At 36.1% G+C, this 8140-nt stretch overlaps 2 non-coding genes across 2 annotated transcripts; both read right to left on the minus strand.

The window, feature by feature from the left end:
- Nucleotides 1-324: 324 nt before the first annotated feature.
- On the minus strand, nucleotides 325-396 carry TRNAR-UCU. The gene has a single exon. It is a non-coding gene; the product is annotated as a tRNA-Arg (tRNA).
- Nucleotides 397-7765: 7369 nt separating this feature from the next.
- Nucleotides 7766-7839, minus strand: TRNAI-UAU. Its single transcript has one exon. It is a non-coding gene; the product is annotated as a tRNA-Ile (tRNA).
- Between the last annotated feature and the right edge of the window lie 301 nt (nucleotides 7840-8140).

An 8140-nucleotide genomic window follows, 5' to 3' on the forward strand; every position in this document is an offset into this window, starting at 1 on the left:
TTTATACCGGAACAAATGGTTATCTTGATTCATTAGAAATTGGACAGGTAAGGAAATTTCTTGTTGAGTTACGTACTTACTTAAAAACTAATAAACCTCAGTTCCAAGAAATCATATCTTCTACTAAGACATTTACCGAGGAAGCAGAAGTCCTTTTGAAAGATGCTATTCAAGAACAAATGGACCAGTTCCTACTTCAGGAACAAGCATAACATAAAGAAATTGCTCACTTTTTTCTTAAAAAAAAAGTAATCAAGTGTCTCGGATTCAAATTATGTAAAAAGTCTTTCTTGCTATCGAAATCAAAAATATATGGAAATAAATTGCGTCCAATAGGATTTGAACCTATACCAAAGGTTTAGAAGACCTCTGTCCTATCCATTAGACAATGGACGCTGTTCATTCCGATTTTTTCGTATTTTGACTTTTCTACCTCTTGTTTGAAAAAAAAATCGGATTGTATGCGAGAATTTTTTTAGAATTGTGTATTCAATGATTCACTAATTCTAATTAGAGTATATTCTAGAATATAATTCGAATCGAATATTTAGAAAAAGGATATAAGCGGGTAGCGGGAATCGAACCCGCATCGTTAGCTTGGAAGGCTAGGGGTTATAGTCGACGTCGATTCAGCATTTTGAACGTCTCTAATTCAAAACCGAACATGAAACTTTGGTTTCATTCGGCTCCTTTATGGAAGATGAGTAAATTCCTAGATCTAAGATGTGAACAAAATTCTACCCATAACACCTATGTTAGCTTTTTGTCTGAATACAGACAAAATGAATCGCTTTCTAGATGATCCTTCTAGAAGAATGTGATTTTAACAATCTTTCTATTTACTTCGTTCTCTATTTCTATTTGAGAGGATATTAAAGAAAAGGATTTTGTTTCCACCGAGCTAAAACAATATGTCGATGTCTCTAGTAAACTAAAGTCGTCGTTTAATAGCTATTTTGCTTCAATTTCTTTCTCTACAAATCAAAAATGGAAGATTTAGTTACGATTAGAAATCTAGTTTCTATCTTCAGCCATGGATCCTTTACTCATACTTATTCAATTGGAAGTCTTGATCCAATTCAAAAATTATGTTCCGCAATTTCATAATCCAACTTTTCACTTTCTAAGTGACTCATGGATAGAAATCACGAAAATTTTTATTTTTATTTTCTCAAATTTTTCATTGAGAGGTAAAGGATTAAATCCTTTTAAGAAATAAAGTTTTTGCTCGGAATATGAATAAGACTGAAAGACTCTTTAACTATTAAAGGGGTAATAGAACGAATCACACTTTTACCACTAAACTATACCCGTTACAATGTGATTATTGTATACAAATGGACCTTTTGTCGAACAGGATAATTGGCATGATCAAGATAGGATTGGATCATCAAAGAATCATCAAAATTTGAGTGTTGAAATTTTTCATGGGGGGGTTTACAATTCAATAAGATTCTGAAAGGGGGATTTACAATTAAATAAGATTCTGAAAGGAGGATTTACAATTAAATAAGATTCTGAAAGGGGGATTTATGTTCACGAAATATTTCTTTTCGATTTTAAAACCCACCGCAAGTGTACGTCTTAATAGCACGAAGAGGTGATAACCTAATTAATGGGCTAGCGAAACTCACTCCATTCTATAGCAACTGCCGGGAAAAATAGACTGAAGGAAGTGAGATCGGCTTTTGAATATGCTTACGACGGGGTTGGATAAAACTGGCACGATTTTCATTGGACTTAATGAAAGCCAATGGCATTGAGGCGAAAAACAAGGTCTTTCCATTAGGAGTTCAAACAGACTATTGACTGATCGGAGAATAGAAGAATAGGCAAGCTGCTTGGGGCTCCCTGGGTTTGCTAGATTTGACACAGATATTATACCGTGGGGAACGAAATCCTTAATAGCCTAAAATGGTATTAGCTTATTCAATGCCCTAGGAATTAGTAATAGCGGGCATATCTCCTAGTTCTAGTTCGAGGAGAAAGGAAGAATGAACAGCTATTGAAAAAAGAAAATCACTGAAGTCAATCTTCTTCTGTAACGTGGGTTCTTCGGGTTCTGTAATGCCCATTATCCCGAACTGATCGATAGAATCCATTCTAATAGAGCCTAGCTTGTTAGAAACCTCATCTCAGTATTCCATTCAAGAACCAAGCCTTGTTTGTCACATCTAGCTACTCGGATACGAAGGAAAGAGCGGATCGGATGGTAGCATCGGGTGTAAACTCCTGTCTATCGGTTGCATCCTTAGGAACTACCAACTTAATAGGAAAGAAGAGAGAAAAGACAGAACAGAACTAATTAGATCTAGCCATGGTAGCTAGTCGAATGTAGGAGATAAGAAACCTTTAGGACCACTTCACTCAACTCGAATAGATAGAGGTTGGAAGGGAGCGAGTGAAGTATACGTAACGAGCTAGTAAAGGGCTTCGGGAGATCAAATAAAGAATGACTTCTTCACAAAGCATAAAGAAAAGCGAGGCTGAATCGAGTGGACCGAATCATTTTCAACGACAAAGGAGATCAAATTCTCTGTCGTGAATGCGAAATTTCTTCGCAAACTCAAGTCCACCACAATCCGACGTCAACGTTTTCGCCAAAGAGATTTTGAACCCCGATAACGATATCATCACCGAAGAAATTGCCCTGGAGAAAGCTTTTCCGCGCAATACCACACCACTGATGGGCAAGCGCGAAAAGAAGCCAAGAAGAGGTTGCCCGGCATTGAAACAAACGATTTTTTGGCCCTACTAGACAAGGAACAGAAACAACATTTGTCCCAAGACCAGAAACAACCCAGGCCATTGCGACTTCAGAATTCCATATACATGACAGTCTAAGACTATTAACATTAAGCGAGAAGCGATCGGTCGCAGAAGAGAAATCATAACTAAACAATTTTTCACATTGAAATTTTGTGTTAGATATACTAATACCCCACCCCATCCATCTGGAAATCTTGGTTCAAACTCTTCGCTATTGGGTAAAAGATGCCTCTTCTTTGCATTTATTACGATTCTTTCTTCACGAGTATTGTAATTGGAATAGTCTTATTACTCCAAAGAAAGCCAGTTCTTCTTTTTCAAAAAGGAATCAAAGATTATTCTTCTTCTTATATAATTCTCATGTATGTGAATACGAATCTATTTTCGTCTTTCTACGTAACCAATCTTCTCATTTACGATCAACATCTTCTAGAGCTCTTCTTGAACGAATCTATTTCTATGGAAAAATAGAACGTCTTGTAGACGTCTTTGTTAAGGATTTTCAGACCAATCTATGCTTGTTCAAGGATCCTTTCATGCATTATGTTAGGTATCAAGGAAAATCCATTCTGGCTTCAAAAGGGACGCCTCTTTTGATGAATAAATGGAAATATTACCTTGTAACTTTTTGGCAATGTTATTTTTCGCTGTGGTTTCATCCAAGAAGGATTTATCTAAACCAATTATCTAATCATTCCCTTGAATTTGTGGGCTATCTTTCAAGTGTGCGACTAAACGCTTCAGTGGTACGGAGCCAAATTCTAGAAAATTCATTTCTAATCAATAATGCTATTAAGAAGTTCGATACTCTTGTTCCAATTATTCCTCTGATTGGATCATTGGCTAAAGCGAAATTTTGTAACGTACTAGGGTATCCCATTAGTAAGCCGGTTCGGGCTGATTTATCAGATTCTGATATTATTGATCGATTTGGGCTTATATAAAAAAAAAATTCTCATTATCATAGCGGATCTTCCAAAAAAAAGAGTTTGTATCGAATAAAGTATATACTTCGACTTTCTTATGCTAGAACTTTGGCTCGGAAACACAAAAGTACTGTACGTGCTTTTTTGAAAAGATTAGGCTCAAAATTATTGGAAGAGTTTCTTATGTCGGAAGAACAAGTTCTTTCTTTGACCTTCCCAAAAGCTTCTTCCACTTTGCAGGGAGTATATAAAAGTCGGATTTGGTATTTGGATATTATTTGTATCAATGATCTGATCAATCATAAATAATTATTCTGAAAGCTTGGAAATAGAAATTTTTCCTAAATTAAATGGATGAATAAATAACAAAATAAAAATGTGATTTCCACTATTCTGAAATATTTATGTAGTATGTAATAAAGGTTAAATGAATTGAGTATTCAACTTTTTAAAGTCTTTATAAGAAAGAAAATGATGTATACATAGGGAAAGTCGTGTGCAATGAAAAATGCAAGCACGGCTTGGGGAAGGGTTTTTCCTTATTTAATTAACATAACGAGGAAATTATCTACTCCATCCGACTAGTTTCGGGTTCGAATCCCGGGCAACCCACTGTCATATCGAAATTTTATGTATAGAAATCTGTATTTTCTTTTTGCAATCCACTTCATTCATTTACAAAAAATTCGAATACATCTAGATAGTTATTGGATTGGATTGGTTGACGCAACCATATAATTCATGTTATACTATTAAAAAACAAGCCTTCTATTTTCTATTTCGATTTATATTATAAAAAAATTAGTGTGCTTGGGAGTCCCTGATGATTAAATAAACTAAGATTTTACCATGACTGCAATTTTAGAGAGATGCGAAAGCGAAAGCCTATGGGGTCTCTTCTGTAACTGGATAACCAGCACCAAAAATCATCTTTACATTGGATGGTTTGGTGTTTTGATGATCCCTACCTTATTGATCACAACTTTTGTATTTATTATTGTCTTCATTGTTGCTACTGCAGTAGATATTGATGGTATTCGTGAACCTGTTTTTGGATCTCTACTTTACGGAAACAATATTATCTCAGGTGCCATTATTCCTACTTCTGCAGCTATAGGTTTGCACTTTTACCTAATCTGGGAAGCGGCATCTGTTGATGAATGGTTATACAACAGGGGTCCTTATGAACTAATTGTTCTACACTTCTTAATTGGTGTAGCTTGTTACATGGGTCGTGAGTCGGAGCTTAGTTTCCATCTGGGTATGCGACCTTGGATTGCTGTTGCATATTCAGCTCCTGTTGCAGCTACTACCGTTGTTTTCTTGATCTACCCAATTGGTCGAGGAAGTTTTTTTGATGGTATGCCTCTAGGAATTTTTGGTACTTTCAACTTCATAATTGTATTCCAGGCTGAGCACAACATCCTTATGCACCCATTTCACATGTTAGGCATAAATAGTGTATTCGGCGGCTCCCTATTCAGCGCTATGCATGGTTCCTTGGTAACTTCTAGTTTGATCAGGGAACCACAGAAAATGAATATGCTAATGCAGGTTACAGATTCAATCAAGAGGAAGAAACTTATAATATCGTAGCCACTCATGGTTATTTTGGCTGATTAATCTTCCAATTTGCTAGTTTCAACAACTCTCGTTCGTTACACTTCTTCCTAGCTGCTTGGCCTATAGTAGGTATCTAGTTCACTGCTTTAGGTATCAGCACTATGGCTTTCAACCTAAATGGTGTCAATTTCAACCAATCCATAGTTGATAGTCAAGGCCGTCATATAATTAACCGTGCTAACCTTGGTATGGAAGTTATGCATGAACGAGAAAAATTAGGATTCTTGCTTAATATTTTTATCTCTCAAATAAAAATATCTCACAAATAAGCAAATAAGAAAGAAGATAAATGAAATGGTCGAAATTCAACCTTTTGTCTTAAAATCAAAAAATCTAAGAGGGGCGGATATAACCAAGTGGATTAAGGCAGTGGATTGTGAATCCACCATGCACGGGTTCAATTCCCATCGTTCGCCCATAACTAAAATGATATCATTAGCCTCCTTTTTTTTTGTAAAGACGAAGAAAGAAATTCTATTTTCTTGCCTATTTACTACAGCGATGAAGAATCAAATTATCACTATATTTATTCCTTTTTCTACTTCTGTTTCCAAGTGCAGATAACCCCAAGGGGTTGTGGGTTTTTTTCTACCAATTGGGGCTCTCCCTCCACCACCCCCATGGGGATGTTCTATAGGGTTCATAACTACTCCTCTTACTACAGGACTTACCTGGCCGACGCTTAGATCTGGCTCTACCCAAACTTTTCTGGTTCGTCCCAACATTCCCTACTTGTTCGACTATTGCTGAGTAGTTTTTGGATATCAATCGGACCTCCCCAAAAGTAATTTTAATGTGGCCGATTTTCCCTCTTTTGCAATCAGTTTTTCTACAGCACCCGCTGCTCTAACTAATTGTCCACCCTTTCCAAGTGTGATTTCTATGTTGTGTATGGACGTGCCTAAGGGCATATCGATTGAAGCAGATTCTTCTTTTTGATCAATCAAAATCCCTTCCCAAACTGTACAAGCTTCTTCCAAAGCATACAGCTTTCTCGATGTAGATGATGATATCTATACAGATGGATCTTTTATATATCGTACAATGAAGTACCACATGGTTTGATATCTATATGAATCCAAATTTATCGAATCACTCATGGTATGATCTTCTACATCCTAGGTCTTTCCATTCTGTCATCTGGCTTATGTTCTTCATGTAGCATTCAGACCGAATGTCTCTATGAAATTACGTCGATACTTCCACATATTATGGGTAAAGTATGAGACATCTCTATTTTTCCCCCGAGGAATCTTTAGAATTCCCACTGTTTAGCTTTCAATTTACCTCTGACCATCAAATGAAATGGGAATAACCCATCCTCCTCTCTTTAAAAGTTTGAAAGAAAGGGCGCTTCCGATTCTGTCAGTGCTTGAAACAATTTTATCTTTTCCATATTATCATATCTCTATAGTCAATAATTTTATATAAGGAACTACTGAACTCAATCACTTGCTACCGTTACTCTTCAGTTTTCTGTTGAGGTCTATCCTATAGAGGTACTCAAATTAGATAAGTGATTGATTTCTAGGTTTCGTTGTAAACCTAATTGGTTACTTCCAATTACGTAAATCAATAGTGCAAACCGCACTCAAAGGTAGGGCATTTCCCATTTTTATAGGAACTTCTATACCAGAAACAATGGTATCTCCAATTATAGCCCCTCTGGGATGTAAAATATATCTTTTCTCACCATCCCCATAGTGTATGAGACAAATGTATGCATTTCAATTGCAGTAGTATTCTATGGTTATGATTCTACCATATACGTCTTTTTCATTCCATCGAAAATCAATTTTACGGTGTAGATGCTTATGACCTCCCCCTCTATGCCTTGCAGTGATGATTCCTCTGGCATTACGACCTTTACCACAATGATGCTATCCATAGATCAAATTATTTCGTGGATTGGATTTCACTTGACTGTCTAAAGTTGTATAGTGTGTGCTCGGGGCAGAAGTTTTGTATAAATGTATCGCCATGTTATTAAGTATTTTGATTTAAGTTCTTTTCTTTCTAAGAGGTTGAATAGAATAACCCGGTTGAAGCATAATGATCATATGTCTGTAATGCATTGTATGTCCCATAATAGGTCTCATTCTTTGACCCTTTCCCAGAAGTCGATGGCTATTCATAGCTATTACCTTGACACCAAAGAAAAGTTCGACCCAATGCTTTATTTCTGTCCTCGTTGATCCTGATTCGACATTAGAAGTATATTGATTTTTTCCCAATAATCGAATACTTTTGTCTGTAAATACTGCATATTTGATTCCATCCATAAATCTATTTTCTTCCCTATAAGTTCTAGTCTTAGTAAGAATGCTAGTTCTTACTATTCATATATTATGATATGAATATACCACACCAATTCGTTATGTACGGATGATGAGATTCCATTGATATAGAGCCCATTCCAATAGATTTATTGGAGGGTCCCATCGGCGTGCATCCAGTAGGAATTGAACCTACAAATTTGCTAATTATAAGTTGGACGCTTTAACCATTTAGCCATGGATGCTTAGCGGGGATCCTCGTACATGGTGAATAACCAAATTCCAATTGAAATGAAATCTTTAGGATAAATCAATGCAATTTAGGAGGAATCAATGAAAGGACATCAATTCAAATCCTGGATTTTCGAATTGACAAAGATATTGAGAGAGATCAAGAATTCTCACTATTTCTTAGATTCACGGATCCAATTCAATTCAGTGGGATCTTTCATTCACATTTTTTCCACCAAGAACATTTTCTAAAAGTCTTTAATCCCCGAATTTGGAGTATCCTACTTTCACACAATTCACAAGGGTCAACAAGCA

This window comes from Olea europaea, chromosome 11, assembly GCF_002742605.1.
Source record: "Olea europaea var. sylvestris chromosome 11, O_europaea_v1, whole genome shotgun sequence".
NCBI lineage: Eukaryota > Viridiplantae > Streptophyta > Magnoliopsida > Lamiales > Oleaceae > Olea > Olea europaea.